The sequence below is a fragment of the Sus scrofa genome, chromosome 15 (assembly GCF_000003025.6).
Source record: "Sus scrofa isolate TJ Tabasco breed Duroc chromosome 15, Sscrofa11.1, whole genome shotgun sequence".
Lineage (NCBI taxonomy): Eukaryota > Metazoa > Chordata > Mammalia > Artiodactyla > Suidae > Sus > Sus scrofa.
The window spans coordinates 94,636,008-94,662,050 of record NC_010457.5 but is presented as its reverse complement, the minus strand read 5'-3'; the positions used below and the strand labels follow the sequence as shown (position 1 = coordinate 94,662,050).

Sequence of the window (26,043 nt, the reverse complement as noted above, 5' to 3'; positions counted from 1 at the left end):
GGGAGAAGGCTTAGAGTGCATTTAGCATTCTCTCTCTATTTCATAAGTGATGCAAAAGGCCTTTAGCCCACTGAGTTTAAATGACTTGCTTTAGGTCACAGACCTGGGATTACCAGGAAATAAAGACATCTGCCCAGTTCTTGGGCCTGTTTATACAGGTGAAGATTTCTGTCACAACAAATAAAAGTATCTACGACACACAAAACGAGGAGGCCAAGAAATACTTCAGAAATTTAAACTGATTTTAAAATAAACTATTCACTTGATTTGGTTAACTACGACTCAATTTTTTTTTTTTTTTTTTTTTTGTCTTTTTGCCTTTTCTTGAGCCACTCCCACAGCATATGGAGGTTCCCAGGCTAGGGGTCTAATCGGAGCTGTAGCTGCTGGCCTACGCCAGAGCCACAGCAACTCGGGATCTGAGCCGCGTCTGCAACCTACATCACAGCTCATGGCAACGCCAGATCCTTAACACAGTGAGCAAGGCCAGGGATCGAACCCGCAACATCATGGTTCCTAGTCAGATTCGTTAACCACTGAGCTATGACAGGAATTCCTAGGACTCAATTTTGCTGAAAAGAGATTTATAATCCACACTAACAGGACATTTTTTTCTTTCCTCTTTGGTCTTTATGAGCTAATACAATATCTTATCAGAACCAGATTTATTTTTGGAATGTTCAGTTATTCATTAGGTTACTTATGTTCCTCATCTTGCTGTTTTGATCCTTTTGAAATATTTCTTTGGGCTTGAGTATGCTTTTTATGTCCTTCCCCATTGTTCACCTGTAAAAATCTTTTGATGTTGCACTAAGAAAAAGGACAAAAATGAAATGACAGGAGTTCCCATCATGGCTCAGCGGTTAATGAACCCAACCAGCATCCATGAGGACATAGGTTCCATACTTGACCTTGCTCGGTGGGTTAAGGGTCCAGCATTGCTGTGAGCTATGGTGTAGTTTGCAGAAGTGGCTCGGATCCCGCGTTTCTATGGCTCTGGCATAGGCCGGCAGGCTGCAGCTCCAATTCATCCCCTAGCCTGGGAACCTCCATATGCTGCGAGTGTGGCCCTAAAAAGACAAAGAAAAAGAAAGAAAAAAGAAATGACACATATGGGAATGGTTCTTATATTGGAATTTTCTGGAAAGCCTGCCTCCTACTCTTACCCTCGGCTCAGTGCCTCGGGGTCATCTGTTCCTGAGTGCTCTGCTTCTTCACCATTCTTCCATCAATCACCATCTCTCTCCACTACATAAATCAGAGTCCCCAAGACATATCATGACCATAGGTTAGTGCATTCATTCTCCTGCCACTGTACCAGAGGGCAAGGTTCTGGTTCCTGCTTATATTCCTAGAATATATATTCAGTTTCGTGATCTTTAAATGAGCACAATACTGGCTATATTAACTTCACAGTGTTTCAGTTAGGTTCAAATAAGATGAACTATTAGAAAGAACTTCAAAAAATAGAAAGATGCGTAGGATAGTTTCTGAGATACTATTTTTATTATTTGCTTTGTAATTTTCTTCCTCTTCAACGAGTCAAGCAGGTAGCCAGACTATTTCTATTTTTGCTTGTAGAATCTTTTGCATAGGGAAAACTTAAGCTATAAAAGGTTTAAAAAATTCTTTTTCTCCTTTATAGAAAAGATGATGCTAGGAACCCCAGAGAAGGAAGGAAAGGGGGAATGAGAATAAGATAGAAGTTTGTCCCATTCAGACTAGAAAGGTTATAAAGGTTTATTGTTTTCACACTACAGCCTGCGCTTGAGGCTGCCCTGAGAAAGGTGGCGAGACCTCAGGGTAGAATGCTTCATAACTTAAATATTAAAACCTGACTGTCCACTTGGCTTGCTAGAGAGATAGACAGAAGTAGAGATCTCTATCGATTCATGGGTGAGTGCTATTTGGCCAAGGAGTCAGCGGCTTGAAGAAACAGGATTAGGAGATAGGTTTAAAGGATGGGCCTTTCAGAGTGGGCAGAGTGAGGATATTTGTGTCCTATGTGAAAGCATACAAAAAAAAAAAATCCATTGAAAAAGATTCTCAAAATCAAGTAAACAGTGTGACAATCTTATGGATGTCAGTTAGCTGTCTTCCCCAGCTACCCTGGTTCTTGACAATGGACCTGGCAAGAACACGGGCTAAAGAACATAGGCTTCCATTCACCGAGGCTGACCTGGTTTCTTGCACTGATGAGTGTCTATGTCATCAACATCAGAAATCCACACTGAGCTCCTAAAATGGCATCAATTCCAGGACTTGTCAGTCACCTAAAGGCAGATGGATTACACTGAACTTCTGTCATCATGGAGGAAAGATACTTAATCTGGATTTGAATTTGCCTTCTTTGCCTATAATGTTTCTGCTTAGCGCCACTATCCAAGAACTAAGAGGCTTCTTTGTTTACTCTCCTGGACTCGCATAAAATATTTCTTTTGACTAAGGAACTCCATTAATAAGAATAAGAATTGAAGACATGGTTTCATGTCCACAGGAAAAAGGTGGCTTGATAGAATGATGGAATGATCTATTGATAACTCATTTATTTGCTTCCTGTGGGACTGAGGAGTTGGCCCACAAGTTCTCTGAGCCAGCAACCAATAGATGATGCCATTTCTCCCATAACCAGAATACTTATAATACAGAATTACAAAGAGGGGTGGCCCCTTCATTATAGTTGCTAATGACCTACTCACATAACTTTTATCTCCATCCCCACAATGTTATGCTCATAGTTTCCAAAGGAGGAATATTTCCTCTAGGAAACACCAGAAAGGTTCCACTGAATGGGAGCTGAGGCTACCACATCAGCCACTTGAATTCTTCATGCCACCAAACCAGCAAGCAAAGAAGGGGATTACTGTATTGGCTCAGGCAATTGATCCTAGTTATAAAATTAGGTTAGTACTACACAGCAAAGGGATGGAGGACTATGTCTGGAAGCCCAGGGTTTTTCTTAGTACTCTCACATCCATAGTAAAATCTACTGGAGGATGAAAGCAACCCAAGTCAAGCAAGAACCACTAATGGTTCAGCTTTTTCAGAGATGAAACTTTAGGTCATCCTAACTGATAAATAATCATGACTAGCTAAAGTATTATCTGAAGACAAAAGGAAGAGGGGAAAAATAGTGGAAGAAGGAGTTGCAAATACCAACTATGCCCCATAAACTGTGTAGAAACCATTGTGCATATCTTCCAGTTTTTTTTTTTTTCCTTCTCTTCCCTGAGGTCTTTCAGGATCTGAATCAAATTATGGAATAGGCCTGGGTCTGGAAGCAAAGAGAAGTAGTGGATTTGACCTTGAAGATATTCCTTATCTTCTGACAAATCAAATACCTCAGGTTATACTAAAACAGATTATCAGGTAGAGAGAGACTATGATTATCAATAGAGGGCGGGTTGCTTCTTCCACTAATGACTAAGGATCAGTGGTATTTGGGGGTTCAAGGTAGCTATATTCATGAGAACCTATCCAAGTATTTTCAGTTTCAGGCTCCCACTCTTCTTATCAATGCCTAGAAAGCATGCCTTGTAATACATAAAGCTGCAGAGTCAAACTTAGGTTTGTTTTTTTGGGTACCTCAGCCCCAATGGTACAAGAAATAAGACATATTTAGGTAGCCAAGGAAGCTTTCTGATTCTCTGACAGTGTCCCAAGTTAAAAATGTAAATATCCGAGTTTGTCGCTTTCTTTAGGTAAGCTTTCTAGTGCCATCAGAACCACCCTCACAGCCCTTATAATTTCCACCATGACATTTTACTGTAACAGCTACTAAGTCTCCTAAATTCTTGTCATTGAAAGGCATCTGATTTCAGGAAATAATGTGATCATTTGAGGAGCATTGCACAGTCATGGACTACCAGTATCCTATCTTCTACCAACAATGAGATCACTACTGATTTCAAATCTAATCTATGTATATATTAATGTCCACTATATGCTCATATTATATGCTTGGTTGCTTGAGAGGAAAGAGCATACAAACGAAGGAAAGAAATGGGCCCTGACCTCAAGCATGTTGTGATCTTATCATCAGTAGCTAAAAGAGTTCTGCTAAACTCCAGAGAGCAAACAGCATTCTTTAAGCTGCCTCTTTCTCTCTGCACTAAATGACTGGTGGGCACTATATTTGTTGAGTTAGAGAGGAAAGAAGCAGTTTCTTGGATTTCCAAGTAGTGACCCCATATTTCTCATAAAAACAATGTTATAAATGATGGTTACATGTCCACACTATTTCCTCAAAGCCTATCAGCCTCAAAAGGTTACTGAAATAGAGTGCTATTTGTATACAAAATGTAGTATATTTTCTGGCATAATTATAAATAAGCTTTAAGTGAATAACCAGGAAGCCTAATTACCATCCATTGCTTCTATTGTAAAATATTTTTTAGATACAGTATAACATGTTAAAAATATTCTTCCCCTTTCCTTCCCACCTGAGCTTACATCCATACCCTGGCATCTGAGGCTACCGGGGAATCTTCCCTCAGGGTCACTTCTCACGGGAGGCAGAAAAGGGCCTTCTCGATGCACTGTGTGCAGACTGTCCCCCAATAAAGACCGCCAGAGGCAGCCTTCACTCCATTTGTTCCAAGATAGAATCTGCTTCTCAAAGACACTTTCTATTTCTTTCAGAACCAATACTTGACAAAATGCTAAATAACTTGTCAAAGGACAAGCAGCAAGAAAGCATCAAAGCTAAGGTATAAAGTTAGGTCTCTCTTACTCCACGGCCCACATTCCTTCCTACTTTCTTCAGTACTTTCAAGGAAACTACAATCACTTTAGAAATAGTCCATAGGTGCTATTTTCCACCAATTTTTTATCCTAATAAGTGAAAGTGTGTCTTACCTCCAGCTTCCTATTCACTTTTGAGAGCTATGGTCTCAAAGTAGGCAGCAAATTAAAACCACCTGGAAGCTTTAAAAATCACCTGGGCTCTACTCCAGACCGATTAAATTAGACTCTCTTGGGGTAGGGCTTTTTTTTTTTTTTTTTTTTTTTTAATTCTCTATTTGGTTCCAGTGCACTTGAGAACAACTGGCATTTGAGTCTCAGAACTAGGCTTGAAGTTGAGAGCTATAATATGCTGGCTGTGTTAGCAAGGTACTTAGCATAATATTAAAGAAAATTCATGCAGATTAAAGAGAATGTATTTGAGCATTTCACATTGTGTCTGACATGTGGTAGAAACACAACTAATGGTAGGAGTTGTGTTTCACTATAGGACACTGCTATAGTGAAAAGAAAGTGGGATTGGAGTCAGAGAGACATGATTTCAAATACCAGTGTTACTATTTTTAGTCTTTTGTAAGTTAAATACGCTGTGGCTTAGTTTCCTAATTTGTATAATAGTTAGAATAATTCCCATCTCATAGAATTGTTGTGATAAATAAAACGTTTGTGAAAGACCTGGCATATTCCTTGTATTGTTTGTAACCCAGTTATGCTAGTAAAACAGCCATTGAAATCAGTTATAGAATGTTCCTTACATTTGGAAATGTTCTGTTTTAGATATGGAAATGTATAGGCTCTGTGTTTAGTGGAAGAAATTCACATAACAGTACAGATTCTATTTATTCTATACTATCCCTTACCTTACTATAGAATAAAGCATCAAGATTTTATGATTGGGGGAGTTCCCATCATGGAGCAGCAGAAACGAATCCAATTAGTATCCATGAGGATGTGGGTTTGATCCTGAGCCTCGCTTAATGGGTTGGGGATCTGGTGTTGCTGTGAACTGTGGTGTAGGTGGCAGATGCAGCTCAGATCTGGCTTTGCTGTGGCTGTGGCTGTGGCTGGCAACTCTAGCTCCGATTCGATCCCTAGATTGGGAACTTCCATATGCCGTGAGTATGACCCTAAAAAGAAAAAAAAAAAGATTTTATGATCTGAAAAAAAAGATTTAATGATTAAGTATGATAAAGGGGCTTACTGACCTCTGGGTCAATGAGCTGGGACAGAAACTCTGGCATCTGGACTCTTCCAACCATGCTGTTCCAGACCTGACCCAAGTGCAGATCAAAGTGGCCCAAAACACAGGGGGAATCCAGGCTAGACTGTCACCACTGCCTTCATAAAATTGAGTCTAGAACAGCCTTTAGCTGTTTCTGTCTCCGTGCTGTAGGGGGTTGCAATCAAGATGGAATGTGTCAGCAGTGTTAAAACAAACATCCCTGCTCCATCTTGAGAGCAAACTCTATAAATAGTAGATCTGGACATGGCTCACACCAGACCCTTGTGTAATTATCTGTCTTCACAGGATGTGCCTGGCACAAAGGGCTAAGAAATCTGGAATGGGGCCTGATCTAAACAAGGTACTCAATAAGTGTTCCTTGAATTGAACTGACCTGTGTCCTCTGCCTGGAACACTTTTTCGACTGGAACTAGATGTTAACATTTATTGGGTCTTACCAACTACCTGGCCCTGTACTAGGCACTTTATATAGAGATCATCTCATTCATCTGGCAAACGCTTGCCCATCCTTCAAGATCTAGCTCAAATGTCACCTATTCTGTTAAACCTTCTTGACTCCCTGAGGCAGAGTCCCCTGTGCTTTTGCCCTGACAGAGCTTTGCTCAATCTTCAGAGGAGCACTTACCACCTTCTACTTTAACATATCTGTTTACAAGTCTGTCTCCCCCACTGGAATGTGAGGTCATCAGGGGCATCACGTCTTTATTACTTTTTTTGTTACTAGTACCTAGCTTCTCATGAAATTAATTTTCTAAACTTGCTCGCAATTCTGCTAAATAATGTCACACTGAAAAGTGCATTTATTTTAAAAATGACATCCTTCTACACACAGAAGCAGCTGATATTTTTATGTAACTGAGGAAGAAGGACAACTTTGATAAAATTGAGGAAGAACGAATTCTGTACTATAGAATTTGAACTAGTGAAGAGTGGGATCTGAGGCCTTTCTGCACATACCAGCTGTGGGAATCAACACCTCACTGGAAGTGCCTGACATGCTTCCACTGACACCTACCTTGGGACCAAATTATTGCTCTCAGGATATCTATAGTACCTGGCAGCCGTCTTCTGGCAGGATCTATGCACTGCAACAAAGAAAGAGAAATGTGAGAAGATTACACATAGACACACATACACATACACATCCCTCATTTTCCACTAAAGCATTATCACCTGAAATCTTTTTTTTTAAATAAATTTTGCCTGTTTCCTTTTACTTTATTATTTATTTATTTATTTATTTTGTCTTTTTTGCCTTTTCTAGGGCCGCTCCCATGGCATATGGAAGTTCCCAGGCTAGGGGTCTAATCGGAGCTGTAGCCGCTGGCCTACACCAGAGCCACAGCAATGCGGGATCCAAGCCGCGTCTGCAACCTACACCACAGCTCACAGCAATGCTGGATCCTTGACCCACTGAGCAAGGGCAGGGATCGAACCCGCAACCTCATGGTTCCTACTCGGGTTCGTTAACCACTGCGCCACGACAGGAACTCCTTTCACCTGAAATCTTAAACACTAATAATAAAATGGAGAAATAACACTTGCCTTATTGATTTCATGAGGATTGAATGAAATAATATACATGAAGTGCATGATATAGTGGCTAATTTATTGCCAGCTAAAAAGAAAGTGGATGCTATTTTAATATCCCATAACCAGGAAATATCCTTGTAACCCTCCAGCTTTCTGACTCCTTTATTCCCACTGAACACTGTGGAGCTTATCAAGAAAAATTCCTCAGAATTCCCGCCATGGTTCAGTGGAAGTGAATCTGTCTAGCATCCATGAGGACACAGGTTTGATCCCTGGCCTTGCTCACGGATTAAGGATCCGGCCTTGCTGTGAGCTGTGGCGTAGGTTGCAGACGTGGCTTGGGTGTGGTATTGCTGTGGCTGTGGCCAGCGGCTACAGTTCTGATTGGACCCCTAGCCTGGGAACCTCCATATGCTGCAGGTGAGGCCCTAAAACGACAAAAAAAAAAAAAAAAAAAAAAGACAAATTCCTCAACTCCCAAATGTTTGATATAAGCAAGTGGTTGAATGATGGTGCCATGTAATAAAATGGAGAAGACTGGGTAGGGAAGAGAGGATTGGTAAATTAAAGTTCTCTTATGGCCATGGTAAACTGGAAATTCTTATTAACTATCCAAAAGGGATATAACATAGACTGCTGAATATGAGCTGGAGTAAATATCAGCAAATACTTAATATTAAAGTCAGAAGGACTGAATGAAATATCTACAGAGAAAACATACATATAATAAATATAACTTTTCTTTTTTCACAGTTATAAAATCTGTTCTGATACTAATTTGCTTTTTCTACTTAGTATATTATATTCATCTAAGTCAGTATACACATATAGATTTGTCTGGAGATACTATAATTTATTTCTAATTGATGGACATGTAAGGTATTTTCAACTTTTCAGCATTATCAACTCTATAAATTTTTGAGAGTTTGTGCAAGTTGATCTGAGGGGAAAATCCTAGGAAATAGAATTGCTGGGTCAAAGGGAATGGCATATTTAAAATTCTGAAGGAGAACGCCAAAATGCTCTACAACGTGGATAAAAATTTAAATTTACACTCTTACCAAGAAGGAAATAGGAAATTATTTTCCAATGCTTATTATAATGCTTGAATGAGAAATGGTATTTCAACTTTTCAGCATATTTTAATGTTAACCTTAGTGAGGTTGAACATCTTTTCATAGGTTTATTGGAAATTTGTGTCCTTTTTTGCTATTTTTCTACTGAGTTAACTTTTTTCTTATTCTTAGGGGTTCTGGATGAACATAAGATAAATTTAGCCTTTTTCCTGTCATAAGCATTTCATTTTCCTCTCTTTTTTTTTCCTTTTTTTTTTTTAGGGCCATACCACGGCATATGGAAGTTCCCAGACTAGGGGTCTAATCAGAGCTACAGCTGCCAGCCTACACCATAGCCACAGCAATGCAGAATCTGAGCCATGTCTGTAACCTACACCACAGCTCATGGCAACACTGGATCCTTAACCCACTGAGTGAAGCCAGGGATTGAACCCACAACCTCATAGTTACTAGTCGGATTTGTTTCTGCTGCACCACAATATCACTTTCCTCCCTTTGTAATGTTTGTCTTCCAAAGAGAGTTCTACCTCAGACCACATTTGATTACCTGGTACTGTACCTGCCTTCCTGCTATAAACAATTAGAAAGCAGGATAAAATATACAAAACAAGTCTTTCAGAAACTGGACACAGACAGCATAAGGCTGTGATCCCTAAGAGAAAGGAAACTAATGAATGATCCATAGAATTGCCCTGGATGAAGTTCTCATTGTAGCTCAGTGGGTTAAGAATCAGACACAGTGTCTGTGAGGATGTGGGTTCAATCCCTGGCTTCACTCAGTGGGCTAAGGACCCAGCGTTGCTGCAAGGTGTGACATAGGTTACAGATGCAGCTTGGATCCAGAGTTGCTGTGGCTGTGGCATAAGCCTGCAGCTACAACTTTGATTTGACCCCCAGCCTGGGAACTTCCAGGTGCTGCAGGTGCAGCATTAAAAAAAAAAAAAAAAAGAAAAGAAAAAGAAAAAAAGAATTGCCCTGGAGGCACAACTTGGATCACACTGCAGAGAAGGGAAAGACAAGCAGAGTACAATAATCTTGCTAAGTTGAGAGAACAGAGATCAGAAATTGGGGAGGTTAGGAACACTGGATACTGTGGGACAGGGTGCAAGAGAGGAGGAATCTATTCAAAGAAAGACTCCAAAAATCTGCACAGGGTTCCCTTGAATCTGAAATACGGCTGCAAATGGATAGGGTGAAACTTTATGGAACAGGCAAAGAACACTGGAGAATTGTAAGTTGAATACTTTGTCAAAGTCACAAAGGGCTTCAAGTTCTAACCAGCCAGAGTAAAAGATCTGTTGAGTATCCAGGGCTTTAAATGACCTCAGAAAGATCATATGTTCATATTTATCTTAAACTAGTCCTGAAGTAAAAGCCGCTGTAGACCCAACCTAGCAAATTTGAAAGTCAGCCTCAAAAACATCAAGCTGATCTACAAATAACTTATCTCCTTATCTAAACCAACTTCAACAAATGTTAAAGGAAGACAATGCAATTTAGACACTCTACAGCATAACATTTACAATTACAATTCCCTACACTCAATAAAAAATTAGCAGACAAATAAATGAGCAAGAAAATATGACTCATAATCAGGATAAAACAGTCAATATAGACATACAAAATAGACATTGATGATGGAATCTGCAGACAAGGATTTTAAAAATCATTATAAATATGCAGAAAACTTTAAAAGAAAACATGAACATAATAAGGAAAGAAATGGAAGACATAAAAAGAACCAAATGGATTTTCCAGGGATGAAATACAATATCTGAAATGAAATTTTCATTTGCGATAATATCTGATTAGACACTGCAGAAAAAAAATCAATAAACCAGAAATAAAAAGCAAATAGCTGTCAAAACAGAAGCACACAGAGGGAAAAAAGAGTAAAAAATAATATTAATGGAGGCTCTGTGACCTGTGGGACAACATCAAATTGTCTTATTAATATATGCACAATTATAGTCTCAGAAAGGAATGAGGAAGAAAAAATATTTGAATAAATAATGCTTACATTTTTTTCCAAAATTGATGAAAACTATAAACCCCCCAAATCCAGAAAAGCCAAAAATAATGACAAGTTAAGGACAGGTAATATTACCAGAGATAAAGAGGGACATTGCATAACCACAGAAAAGTCAATTTAATTAATTACAAAAGCATAACAATTGTAGATATATATGCATCCAACTTCAAAGCTTCAAAATACATGAAGCAAAATCTGACAGAACTAAAAATAGAGATAGTCAAACCATCATTATAGTTGGAGGCTTCAACACTCCTCTCCTAGTAATTGACAGAAGAGGTAGACAGTAAGGAGATCTATAACTTAACCCTACTCCATTTAACTGACATCTTGAATCATACATTCAACAACAGAATACATGTTATTTTCAAATGCTCCTGTAACATTCACCCAGATATATTATCTGCCAGGCCATAAAACCAGCTACAATGAATATAAAGGCATAGAAATCATACAGAGTATGTTTTCTGATTAGAACAATATTAAACTAGAAATCAGTATCAAAAAAATCTAGAAAACCTCCGAATATTGGAAACTAAGCAATGTACTAAATAATCAACAGGTCAAAGAAATAAGAAAAATTAGAAAATAGTTTATATTGTACTTGACTTTGATGTTTTCTTTGCCATGCTGAAATTAAAAATTTTTATCTGGCCGCATTTATCAAGCTACAATAGAACTGATTGAAAAATGTGTCTCATTAATTTTAAATTTCAGCATGGCAAAGAAAACCTCAAATTCATGGACATACACATGCTTAGGATGTATGATGCCCACTCCAAAGTGTACATCATGGTATTTGAAAACCACTCATATTTTCTTATCATACTTTTCAAGTTTCATTTCTGAGATTTAAATAGTTGATGAATATGAAATTGTCCTTGTCTTCACAGAGGTTACAGTCTAGTGGCCAGGGGTCTATGTGGCTATATCTGTCCTAATACCAACATATAATCCATTTATTTAATGGCTTAACTTAAAAAGACACTTTAATCACTTATGTAGTTTTCTTACATGCTTGTGTCTACGTTTCACTCTTTTCTGTTTCACTTTTTTTTTATTATTCTATCAATACCATGCTATTTTAAATTACTGGTCCTTAAAATGTTTTCATATCCACTAATGCTAGTCCCCTCTAATCTCTCTTCCTTATCAAAAGTTACCTAGCTATTCTGGAATTCCCGTCGTGGCGCAGTGGTTAACGAATCCGACTAGGAACCCTGAGGTTGCGGGTTTGATCCCTGCCCTTGCTCAGAGGGTTAATGATCTGGCGTTGCCTTGAGCTGTGGTGTAGGTCACAGACGCGGCTCGGATCCTGCGTTGCTGTGGCTCTGGTGTAGGCTGGTGGCGGCAGCTCCGATTGGACCCCTAGCCTGGGAACCTCCATATGCTGCGGGAACGGCCCAAGAAATGGCAAAAAGACAAAAAAACAAACAAACAAACAAACAAAAAAAACCCAGTTACCTAGCTATTCTGAATTATTGTTATATTTTAAAATTGATCAGTGTTTTAATTGGAAATTACATTGTATTTGTAGACTAAAGAGAATGACATTTATACATTACTGAGTCTTCCTATACAAGAAAAGGGTATGTCTTTCCATTTATTGAGTTTTAATATCTTCTTTATATGGAACAGTAGTTTTTCACCCTTGTTGTACATTACAATCACTTAGAGGGTTAAGAAAAAAAAAAAAATAACAGCTGTTTAGGCCCATCACCAAAAGCTTAATTGTTTTGGTGTAGAGCACAAGAGTTGTGTATTTATTAAGAGCTTAACTCCAGAGTTCCCACCGCGGCGCAGTGGCTAACGAATCCGACTAGGATCCATGAAGTTGCAGGTTCCATCCCTGGCTTTGCTCAGTGGGTTAACTATCCAATGTTGCCATGAGCTGTGGTGTAGGTTGCAGATGCGGCTCGGATCCCCCCGTTGCTGTGGCTCTGGCGTAGGTCCGATTGGACCCCTAGCCTGGGAACCTCCATATGCTGCAGGAACAGCCCTAGAAAAGGCAAAAAAAAAAAAAGAGCCTAACCCCAGTCAGGACTAAGAACTACTGGTGTAGGGCCTGCATTCTTAGAGCTGAATTCTCCTCAGGTATTTTTCCTTGCCTTGGCTTAGTTTGGGTTATTATTTTAAATGGCATCTTTTTTGTTCATTATATTTTCTAATTGATTACTTTTTGCCCAAAAAAAACCTATGATTTCAGAGTGCATTCATTTTGTAACATGATACCTTAACGAATTTATTTCATATACATATTTTCAGTCAACTCTTTTATATTTTTATAGGCATTAAGTTATATAATATGCAAAAATAATGTCAACTTTGTTTTTTCTTGTCCTATATTTATACCATATTCCATATTGTCTATTGTGTTGGCTAATAGTTCCATAAAAATAACAAGTAATTATTGTTAAGGCTATTCTTAATTTATCCTCATTTTAATGAGAATATGTATAGTGTTTCATCATTAAGCATAATTTTGGTTTATCACTCAAGAAAATATCCATCTACTCAAATTTTGCTGAAGGTTTTTTTAGTAAGGAACTGTCCTAATTAAAGGACTCCTATTAATTTTTTTCATTTTATAAAGTTTTATTGAAGTATAGTTGATTTATAATGTTGTGATATTTTTCTGCTATACAACAAAGTGATTCAGTTATGCACACATCAAATCTTTTTCAGATTCTTTCCCCATATAGATTATCACAGAATACTGGATAGAGGTTCCTGCGCTATATAGCAAGTCCGCACTGGCCAGTCAGTTCCAAATACTGCAGTGTGCATATGCCCCAGTCCCAAACCCCCAGGCCTTCCCTCTCCCCCCACCTATCCCCTTTGATAACCATAAGTTTGTTTTTAAAGCTGTGTGTGAGTCTGTTTCTGTTCTGCAGATAAGTTCATCTGTATATTTTATTTTATTTTATTTTACTTTATTTTAGTCTCTTTAGGGCCACACCCACAGCATATGGAAGTTCCCAGGCTAGGGGTCGAATTGGAACTGTAGCTGCTGGCCTACACCATGGCCACAGCAATGTGGGATCCGAGCTGTGTCTGCGATCCTCACTACAGCTCACAGCAATGCCGGATCCTTAACCCACTGTGGGATGCCAGGGATCAAACCTGTATCCTCATGGATACCAGTAACATTTGCTTCCGCTGTGCCACAACAGGAACTCCTGTATCCATTTTTTTAGATTCCACATGTAAGTAGTATCATATGATGTTTGTATTTCTCTGTCTAACTTCACTAGTATGATAATTTTGGTCCACCCATGTTGCTGCAAATGGCATTATTTCAATCTTTTTATGGCTGGGTAACATTTCATTGTATATATGTACCACATCTTCTTAATTCATTCCTTTGTTGATGGACATTTAGGTTGCTTTCATGTCTTGGCTGCTGTGAATAGTGCTGTAATGAACATAATGGTGTGTGTATCTTTTGGAATTAGTTTTGCCCTCATACATGCCCAGGAGTGGGATTGCTGGATTATATGGTAGTTCTATATTTAGATTTCTGAGGAACCTCCATATGGTTTTCCATAGTGGTTGTACCAATTTACATTCCTACCAACAGCGTAGAAGGGTTCCCTTTACTCCACACCCTCTCCAGCATTTATTGTTTGCAGATTTTTTGATGATGGCTGTTTTGGCTAGTGTAAGGTGGTACCTCATTGTAGTTTTGATTTGCGTTTCTCTAATAATTAGCAATGTTGAGCATCTTTTCATTTTTTGGGGGGCCATCTGTATGATTTCTTTGGAGAAATGGTGTTCTACCAATTTGTTGATTGGGTTGGTTGTTTTTTGATATTGAGCCACATGAGTTTGTGTATTTTGGAGATTAATCCCTTGTCAGTCACTTCATTTGCAAATAACTTCTCTCTCCCATTCTGTGGGTTGTCTTTCCGTTTTTTTGGTGGTTTCCTCTGATGTGCAAAAACTTTTAAATTTAATTAGGTTCCATTTGTTTATTTTTTTTAAATTTTCATTACTCTAGGAGGTGGATCTGAAAAGATATTGCTTCAGTTTATGTCAGATGGTGTTCTATCTATGTTTTCCTCTAAACATTTATAGGATCCAATCTTATATTTAGGTCTTTAATCCATTTCGAGTTTATTTTCATGTATGGTGTTACAGAGTGTTTTAATTTCATTCTTTTACATATAGTCGTCCAGTTTTCCCAGCACCACTTATTGAAGAGACTATGTTTTCTCCATTGTATATTCTTGCTTCCTTTGTCATAGATAGTTGATTATAGGTGTGTGGGTTTATTTCTGGGCTTTCTAAAGGACTATTTAAATTCTGCCAAGTGCTCTATAGGAATAAATTAAGATGATCATGTTTTCCTCTTCTTTTACATATTAATATATTAAAAGATATTAACAGATTTCAGATATTGAACCATGTTTGTGCTGCTGGAATAACTGGGCTCCATTACAGTATATTGTTCTTTTAATATACTATAGAATTCTACTTGCTAATATTTAACTTAATTTTTTCTTTTTTGAAAAAAAAAAAAAAGAAGAATGGAGAACCATAGAATCAACTGGAACACGAGGATCAAATGGCAATAAATAATCATCTATCAATTATCACCTTAAATGTCAATGGACTGAATGCCCCAATCAAAAGACACAGAGTGGCTGAGTGGATAAAAAGGCAAAAACCTTCAATATGCTGCCTACAAGAAACTCACCTTAGGACAAAAGATACATATAGATTGAAAGTGAAAGGGTGGGGGAAAGTATTTCATGCCAATAGACATGACAGAAAAGCAGGAGTTGCAACGCTCATATCAGACAAAATAGACTTTAAAACAAAAGACATAAAGAAAGACAAAGAAGGACACTATTTAATGATTAAGGGATCCATCCAAGGAGAGGATGTTACTATCATCAACATATATGCCCCAAATACAGGAGCACCCAGATACATACAACAAATATTAACAGACATAAAGGGAGATATTGATGAGAATACAATCATAGTAGGAGACCTAAATACCCCCCTCACATCAATGGACAGATCCTCTAGACAGAAAACTAATAAAGCAACAGAGATCCTAAAGGAAACAATAGAAAAGTTAGACTTAATTGATATCTTCAGGACACTACATCCAAAAAAAGCAGAATACACATTCTTCTCAAATGCTCATGGAACATTCTCAAGAATAGACCACATGTTGGGACATAAAGCGAATCTCAATAAATTTAGGAGCATAGAAATTATCTCAAGTATCTTCTCTGACCACAATTCCATGAAATTAGAAATCAACCATGGGAAAAGCAAAGAGAAAAAACCTACTCCATGGAGACTAAACAACATGCTACTAAAAAACCAATGGGTCAGTGAGGAAATCAAGAAGGAAATTAAAAACTACCTTGAAACAAATGATAATGAAGACACAACCTCTCAAAATCTATGGGATGCTGCGAAAACAGTGCTCAGAGGGAAATTTATAGCAATCCAGGCCTTTCTCAAAAAAGAAGAAAGATCCCAAATGGACAACTTAACCCTCCACCTAAATGAATTAGAAAAAGAAGAACAAAAAAGTCCTAAAGTCAGCAGAAGGAAGGAAATTATAAAGATCAAAGAAGAAAGCAATAAAATAGAGACTCAAAAAACAATAGAGAAAATTAATAAAACCAAGAGCTGGTTCTTTGAAAAGGTGAACAAAATTGATAACCCCCTGGCCAGACTCACTAAAAAGAGGAGAGAAAGAACCCAAATCACCAAAATTATAAATGAAAAAGGAGAAATCACAACGGATACAGCAGAAATACAAAAAACCATAAGAGAATACTATGAACAACTATACGGCAATAAGTTTGACAATCTGGAAGAAATGGACAATTTTCTAGAATCTTACAGCCTGCCAATACTGAATCAAGCAGAAACAGACCAACTGAACAGACCGATCACTAGAAATGAAATTGAAGAGGTCATAAAATCACTCCCTACAAATAAAAGTCCAGGACCAGATGGCTTCACAGGTGAATTCTATCAAACATATAAAGAGGAATTGGTGCCCATCCTCCTTAAACTCTTTCAAAAGGTTGAAGAAGAAGGAATACTCCCAAAGACATTCTATGAGGCCACCATCACCCTCATTCCAAAACCAGGCAGAGATACCACCAAAAAAGAAAACTATCGCCCAATATCATTGATGAATACAGATGCAAAAATTCTCAACAAAATCTTAGCCAACCGAATCCAACAACATATCAAAAAAATTATACACCATGACCAGGTTGGGTTCATCCCAGGTTCACAAGGATGGTTCAACATACGCAAATCAATCAACATCATACACCACATTAACAAAAAAAAAGTCAAAAATCATATGATCATCTCAATAGACGCAGAAAAAGCATTTGACAAAGTTCAACATCCATTCATGATCAAGACCCTCGCCAAAGTGGGTATAGAGGGAACATTCCTGAATATAATCAAAGCCATTTATGATAAACCCACAGCAAATATAATCCTCAATGGGGAAAAACTGAAAGCCTTCTCACTCAAATCTGGAACAAGACAGGGATGCCCACTCTCACCACTGCTCTTCAACATCATTTTGGAAGTCCTGGCCACAGCAATTAGACAAACAAAAGAAATCAAAGGCATCCATATAGGAAGAGAAGAGATCAAACTGTCACTGTATGCAGATGACATGATGCTATACCTAGAAAACCCTAAGGACTCAACCCCAAAACTCCTTGAACTGATTAATAAATTCAGCAAAGTGGCAGGATATAAGATTAACATTCAGAAGTCAGTTGCATTTCTGTATACCAGCAATGAAACATTAGAAAAGGAATACAAAAATACGATACCTTTTAAAATTGTACCACACAAAATCAAATACCTCGGAATACACCTGACCAAAGAGGTAAAGGACCTATACGCTGAGAACTATAAAACCTTAATCAAAGAAATCAAAGAAGATGTAAAGAAATGGAAAGATATTCCATGTTCCTGGATTGGAAAAATCAATACTGTGAAAATGGCCATCCTACCCAAAGCAATCTACAGATTCAATGCAATCCCTATCCAATTACCCATGACATTGTTCACAGAACTAGAACAAACAATCCAAACATTTAGATGGAACAACAAAAGACCCAGAATCGCCAAAGCAATCCTGAGAAACAAAAACCAAGCAGGAGGCATAACTCTCCCAGACTTCAAGAAATACTACAAAGCCACAGTCCTCAAAACAGTGTGGTACTGGTATCAAAACAGACAGACAGACCAATGGAACAGAATAGAGAACCCGGAAATAAACCCAGACACCTATGGTCAATTAATCTTTGACAAGGAGGCAAGAACATCAAATGGGAAAAAGAAAGTCTATTCAGCAAGCATTGCTGGGAAACCTGGACAGCTGCATGCAAAGCAATGAAACTAGAACACACCCTCACTCCATGCACGAAAATAAACTCCAAATGGCTGAAAGACTTAAATATACGACAGGACACCATCAAACTCCTAGAAGAAAACATAGGCAAAACACTCTCTGACATCAACATCATGAATATTTTCTCAGGTCAGTCTCCCAAAGCAATAGAAATTAGAGCAAAAATAAACCCATGGGACCTCATCAAACTGAAAAGCTTTTGCACAGCAAAGGAAACCCAAAAGAAAACAAAAAGACAACTTACAGAATGGGAGAAAATAGTTTCAAATGATGCAACTGACAAGGGCTTAATCTCTAGAATATATAAGCAACTTATACAACTCAACAGCAAAAAAACCAATCAATCAATGGAAAAATGGGCAAAAGACCTGAATAGACATTTCTCCAAAGAAGATATACAGATGGCCAACAAACACATGAAAAAATGCTCAACATCGCTGATTATAAGAGAAATGCAAATCAAAACTACCATGAGATACCACCTCACACCAGTCAGAATGGCCATCATTCATAAATCCACAAATAACAAGTGCTGGAGGGGCTGTGGAGAAAAGGGAACCCTCCTGCACTGTTGGTGGGAATGTAAACTGGTACAGCCACTATGGAGAACAGTTTGGAGATACCTTAGAAATCTATACATAGAACTTCCATATGACCCCGCAATCCCACTCTTGGGCATCTATCCGGACAAAGCTCTACTTAAAAGAGACACATGCACCCGCATGTTCATTGCAGCCCTATTCACAATAGCCAGGACATGGAAACAATCCAAATGTCCATCGACAGAGGATTGGATTCGGAAGATGTGGTATATATACACGATGGAATACTACTCAGCCATAAAAAAGGATGACATCATGCCATTTGCAGCAACATGGATGGAACTAGAGAATCTCATCCTGAGTGAAATGAGCCAGAAAGACAAAGACAAATACCATATGATATCACTTATAACTGGAATCTAATATCCAGCACAAATGAACATCTCCTCAGAAAAGAAAATCATGGACTTGGAGAAGAGACTTGTGGTTGCCTGATGGGAGGGGGAGGGAGTGGGAGGGATCGGGAGCTTGGGCTTATCAGTCACAACCTAGAATAGATTTACAAGGAGATCCCGCTGAATAGCATTGAGAACTATGTCTAGATACTCATGTTGCAACAGAAGAAAGGGTGGGGGAAAAACTGTAATTGTAATGTATACATGTAAGGATAACCTGACCCCCTTGCTGTACAGTGGGAAAATAAAATTTAAAAAAAAAAAAATTTTTTTCTTTTTTGGCCACCCCACAGCATATGGAGTTCCTGGGCCAGGGATCAGATCTGAGCCATAGCCACAGCCACACCAGTGCTGGATCCTTAACCCACTATGCTGGACCAGGGATTGAACCTGTTTCCCAGCTCTCCCAAGACACTGCTGATCTTGTGCCACAGCAGGAACTCCACTAATATTTAATTTCAAAATTTGAATCAATATTCTTGTTTTGCTCATTGCCATGTATTAGCATCAGTATTATGGAGCTTATATTTTTTGCTAAGCTTTCTGAATTAATTCATTTTTATTCTTTAATTTATTAAAATTTTAGAATGGTGGCTTTCAGAGTATTTTGATTGTGACCCAGAGTAAAAAATGCAGCTTTAAAAGGAGATCTGGCATAAAATAAGCACTGTAACCAAAGTTTCACATCATAATTCTTGCTCTATGATATGCACTCACTCTATACTATTTTATTTCAGTTTAAGAAAATGCTCATCTCAAAACCACTATCTTGAAAAACACTGTAGATTATTTGAGGATTTGAAAGAATCATCTATAAAAACTGGTATTTTTCAGAGAGTAGCTCTCTGGTAATTATTCCATTTTTTTCCTTGCTTGTGTTTTTTTAGACAACCCATATCATCTTGGGAGGTCCCCTTGTGGCTCAACCGGTTAAGATCTACTAGTTGAGTGTTCTGGTTGTGGTTTAGTGGTAAAGAATCCAACTAGTATCCATGAGGATGTGGTTCCATCCCTGGCCTCGTTCAGTGTGTTAAGGATCCCATGTTTGTGTGAGCTGTGGTGTAGGTCACAGACACAGCTTGGACCCTGCATTGTTGTGGCTGTGGCATAGGCCAGCAGCTGCAGCTCCAATTAGACTCCTAGCCCAGGAACTTCCATATGCCACAGATGCAGCCCTAAAAAGCCAAAAGCCAAAAGCCAAAAGCCAAAAAAAAAAAAAAAAAAATTCCCTGGCTTCATTCAGTGGGTTAAGTTTCTGGCATTGCCTCAAGCTGCATCGTAGTTTGCAGATGCGGCTGGTTCGGGTATTGTTGTGGCTTTGGTGTAGGCTGGCAGCTGCAGCTCCAATTTGACCCATAGCCTGAGAACTTGATATGCCACAGGTGGGGCCCTAAAAAGAAAAAAAGGAAGAAGAAGAAGAAAAAAGAAAAGACAAGACCTATATCATCTTAATTCCATGTAGGCCTTCAATTTTTGTGTGTGACTGTGTCTTTTTAGGGCTGCAGCCACGGCATATGGAGGTTCCCAGGCTAGGGGTCAAAAAAGGAGCTGTAGCTGCTGGCCCACACCACAGCTACAGGAATGCCAGATCGAAGCCACATCTGCAACCTACATCACAGCTCATGGCAATGCTGGATCCTTAATCCAGGGATTGAGCAAAGCCAGGGATTGAAACTGTGTCCTCATGGATAGTAGTCAGATTCATTTCTGCTGAGCCACTTCAGGAATTCCAGGTCTTCAAATTTATTTGCATAATATAATAAAATATATAGACTATCTATGCCTTCTTTATATTGATTAGATTAGCTAGTGTATTGGATTTTTTTTTCTCCTTAAGGAAATAAGTCATAGATTTATACTGTAATTTATATTATCAGTTCTATTGCTTTTCTGTTTTTTAAATCAATACGTACTTTATTTTAAAAATTTTATTGAATTATAGTTAATTTGCTGCTTTGCTGTTTTTGCTTTTACCTTTCTCTTCTGCTTTTTAAGGTTTAATTTTAGTCTGTTTGGTAGTTCATTTTCTACTTTTTTTTTTTTTTTTTTTTTTTTTTTTTTGGCTTCACCCACAGCACGAGAAGTTCCTGGGCCAGGGATTGAATCCACACAGCAGTTGAGATCTGCACCACAGCTATGGCAACACTAGATCCTTAACCTGCTGTGCCATAGGAGAACTTCTCACTTTCTAATTTTTTTAGTTAAACAGTATGTTGTTTTTCTTCTTTCTTGTATTCCTGTTTTAAACCATGACTATCTGCTGAACACAGTAGTAGTTGTATTCTATAGGTTTTGGTGTGTAATGTTTTAATTATTATTTTGTACACATTCTGCAAAAACAGTTTTATTTCCTTTTTGCACCAAAGTTGTTTTAAGTAGTGTTTATATTTAAAATATAATCTTCACTTTTATTTTGTTCACTCATTTTTGTTGAATTGCATAGTTATCAGAGAATGTAGTCTGGATTAGTTCTAATTTTGGGAATTAATTAAGAGATTTCTGTGTGTGTATGTGGGCCAATGTATAGTTAGTTTGGTAAATGTTTCATGAACTTTTAAAACTAAGATTGGTTTTCAGATAACACGATACCTATTTCATCTATTTCATCAACCAAATCTATTTCATCAACCTCATTGACTTTATCATCCAAATATATCCGTACCAATTTTGACATCTTAATCCATGAAGTGAATTAAAGTAGACTAGTACTACTTTCTATCTTTCCTTGTAGTTCTGCAGTTTTCTTTATGTATTTTTATTATTATATTATTCAATGCTTTAAGGTTTATGAAATGTATACCTTCTCTGTAGAGCTTCTGCCATCATAAGATTTCCTCCTTCACCTTGTATTATACTTTCTACCTTAAATTTTATCCTACTATCATGACTACAGCTTTCTTTTTGTTAGCATTTGCCTGAAAGATCTTTTCCCACTGTTTTCTTTCTAGTTTTCTAGTGATTTTGCTTTAGATCTTCCTCTGAGTATATCATATGTATTCTCTTTACAAAAATTAAATTTATATATTTTCAATTAAGATTTCTAACAAATTAATATCAGTGATATAAAAATTGTTAGGTTTCTACTGGTATTACTGTTGTTAGATGTTGACAATGATTTCAATATTTAGTATTTATTAAGCATTTACTTAGCCCCAGACTCTGTTCTTGGTACTTTACATCATTATTTCATTTAGTCCTCACAACTTGACTAATATTTCCACTTTGCAGATGAGGAAATGAAAGTTTCTAAGTTGTCCAAAGCCAGAGAGCTCATAGATACTAGCTGGCAAAAGTGTTTATTATTCATAGGTTTTGGAGAGGGAAGGTTTTATCATCTTATTTCTAGTCTCGCATTTGTTCTCCACTCCACACTGATAAATATCCTATGTATACACCGTTCCAGCTACACCCAAGAAATTGTTGGTTTGTCCCATAGTCCATACTCCAGTCCATAACTTTGCACTTGCTCAAGTGATTACCCACTCCTTTCTATGGGTAGGGCAATGTTGTATATAAATATACTCGATGTCTACCTACAACCAAACAGTGAATATTTTAAAAAAATCAAATATTTTAATCAAGTATTTAAATTTCACCTGCTCTCTCATCAGATTTCTCCTCTAAGTTTGAGCGAAGATGAAAAATATTTATTCATATTTAAAATGAAGGTGAAGATTTGATTTTATTACAGTGTATTTAGATTCATTATATCATGCAAAAATGTGCAATATTTAACAGATATTGAACCTTAATAAAAGTAATGCCTTACAGATTTTATTTAAAAATTTTCTGTGTATTACCAAAACAAAGGAAAGAACATATAGAAAACTGAATTCAAGGTTTAACCTAAAGTCCCTATGACCATAGAAAAATTGGTGGTACCGGTGATGTAGTTCTTAGAGTTCCCAGCAGGGGACAGAATGTTCATGTTAAATCTAATTAAATGAAAATGTTTTTACTCTAATTCAAGACTGTTTCTATTTTTAAATCAATACAAAAGTCAGAACTTTTTATCGTTAAAATTACTAGAAGCTTCTGATTTGTTAATTTAAATTTTCAAGAATTTAAATATATAATTCAAAATATTGAAAAATGAGCTTAACAGAAATAGTGATGTTCTGTAACAAAAGGCTGATCCCCAATACCTGAGCAAATGGGTATCCCAAGTACATTTAGTCAGTAGACACTAAAACCCCTATACTAATGGCCAAACTCAGGTCATTGGGTCTTTCAGTTGCCAAGCCAGACCATGGACTGGTTCCAAGGACAAAGGGCACCATGTGGCACTGACCCAGGAAATTGAGCACTGACCTTATTTGTTAATTTTAGAACATTAAAAAAAAATTCTTAACTCAATATAAAAGAAGTATTGGTGTTTCAAAAGTGTTTCAATTCAAATTGCCTTTGTAAATCAAATAAACTGTTTTTAACTTAATTCTACTTTAGGTCATATAAACTCTCTGGGCCTCAGTTTCTCCATCTGTTCATGAGTATATTAGATATGATCATCTTAAAATTCTAATGCTCCTGAAATTCAATTTTTTCCACTAGACAAAAAGTATCATTTTTTTTTTCCTTGCCTTTAGTTCTTGGCATAGTCTCTCTCACAAACCAGGTGCTCAGTAAGTGTAATGAATAAACAAATAAATGAATACATTTTTAGAGAATTCTTTCTAGGAATTTACAAAAGAATTTGGAAACAGAATGGCTCTGAAAGCCAAACTTCTGTGAATTATGAAAAACAATGCTTTAGGCAATTCCAAGGAAATAAGAAAACATTTCCTGAATACTTTTGGCAAGCACTGAATTCTATTCTGGCTATTACTATTTCCAAGTCACTAGCTGAGTAAAGAGGAAGCCAATTTTTTTTAAGGGTTTTAAGTCTTTAAATTTAAAATCTAAATTGCTCAACATTGCTAATTACCAGAGAAAGGCAAATCCAAACTCCAGTGAGGTATCACCTTGCACCAATCAGAATAACTATCATTTAAAAGTCCACAAACAATAAATGCTAGAAAGGGTGTGGAGAAAAGAGAATGCTACTACATATGTTTGAAGGTAAACTGATGCAGCCACTATGGAAAACAGTATGGAGGTTCCTCAAAAAACTAAAAATAGAGTCACCATATGATCTAGCAATCTGGCTCTTGGGCATATATCCAGTCAAAACTCTAATTCAAAAACATATACACACCCCTATATTCATAGCAGCACTATTTACAATAGCCAAGACATGGAACCTAAATGTTCAGTGACATAAGAATGGGTAAAGAAGATGTGGTACATATATACACTGGAATATTACTTAATCATAAAAAAGAATGAAATCATGCCATTTGCGCCAACATAGATGGAACTAGAGATTATCAAATTGAATGAAGTAAGTCAGAAAAATAAAAATACTATATGATATCACTTTTATTTGGAATCTAAAACATGAGACAAATGAACATATCTACCAAACAGAAAGATCCATGGACAGAGAGAACAGACTTGTGGTTGCCAAGGGTGAAGGATTGTGGGGGAGGGGTAGATTGGGAATTTGGAGTTAGCAGATGCAAACTATTATATATAGAATGGATAAATAACAATGTTCTATTGTATAGCACAGGCAACTATATTGACTATCCTGTGATTAAACCATAATAGAAAATAATATGAAAAAATATATATATATGTATGTATAACTGAATCATTTTTCTGTACAGCAGAAATTAACACAATATTGTAAATCAACTATGCTTCAATAATCTCCAGTGTCGATCTATACTGTCATCTGCTCTGGAAAGCATGTGCTTGTTCTAAAGTAAAGAAAACCATCATGAAGGAAATCAGTCATCAAAAATAATGAAAACGAACTTCTTATACTCGGCTTCCCATTTGTAAATTTTTTAAATTTTACTTCATTAAAATTTGAGGAAGAAATGCATAACTGCAGGCAGAAGTTTTGTGCCTTCTTAATCCAGGGAGGTGGGCAATGGTGTGGAAGTTTAGATCAAAGGTGAGGATGTGACTGTAGCAAATTTGACGGTCCAACTAGAGACTGCTATAACATATCAGGGAAACATCCTTACCTGCTATGTCACTGCATGTACATTCAACAAAAACAAAAAGAAAATTCAAGACTTGTAAAAAGGGTTAAATTAGTAAATTACAGACTTTTTTCAACCAGCAACTGCCATTCAGCAAAAAACTTCAGTAGCTATGCTTATTTACTATTAAAAGAAATTATCTGAGCCAGGTTCTCAAAGCTTTAATAATGTAAAGATTCCTTTCCAAGGAAAAACAAATTTTTAGAGAACTCTCACAGATAAAAGTCAACCCCTATCACTTTAGATGGCATTTGAAGTCAACTTTATTACAGTAAAAAACTCAACTATAAACACCTTTTAAAAAATAACACTGTAGGAGTTCCTGCTGTGTGACAATGGGTTAAAAATCCAACTGCAGTGGCTCATGTTGCTGCAGAGGTGTGGGTTTGATCCCTGGCCTGGGAACTTCCATAAGCTGCAGGAGTGTCAATAAAATGAATACATACATACATACATATATATACACACACACACATATAATATACATATATATACATATACATACATACACACATACATATATACATATACATACATATATACACACATACACATACACGTATATAATAAGTATATATACATATATATATATGCACACATACACTGTAGACTACAGACATACACTGTAGATCTAGAATGTTCATCAAGTACTAAGTTTTATGAAATTACTTATGGAACTCACAGATCCCCCTGGAGAGCTAAGAACTTAGGTGGAGAGCATATTCTGGGAAATAGGTTGATTTTTGGCCCACCTGGAATGGCTATTCAAAGAGCTATGCCTTGGGGTAAACTGAGGTGATAAACTCTATTTGAGTTTTGGGGAAAAATACCTTCCTACTGATATGAGGAGAAAGGGAGAGAAGTAATTTATAAAAGAACATGGAGAAGGAGAAGACTGTAGCATATA

At 37.1% G+C, this 26,043-nt stretch overlaps 1 protein-coding gene across 1 annotated transcript in view; it reads right to left on the bottom strand.

Moving 5' to 3' along the window:
* Window positions 1-26,043, bottom strand: part of C15H2orf88 (chromosome 15 C2orf88 homolog) — a 165,832-nt gene that overhangs the window by 132,064 nt on the left and 7,725 nt on the right. Inside the window, exon 5 of the mRNA XM_021076261.1 lies at window positions 7,002-7,071. The gene's annotated coding sequence lies outside the window, so the exon portion shown is untranslated. The remainder of the gene's footprint in view (window positions 1-7,001; window positions 7,072-26,043) is intronic.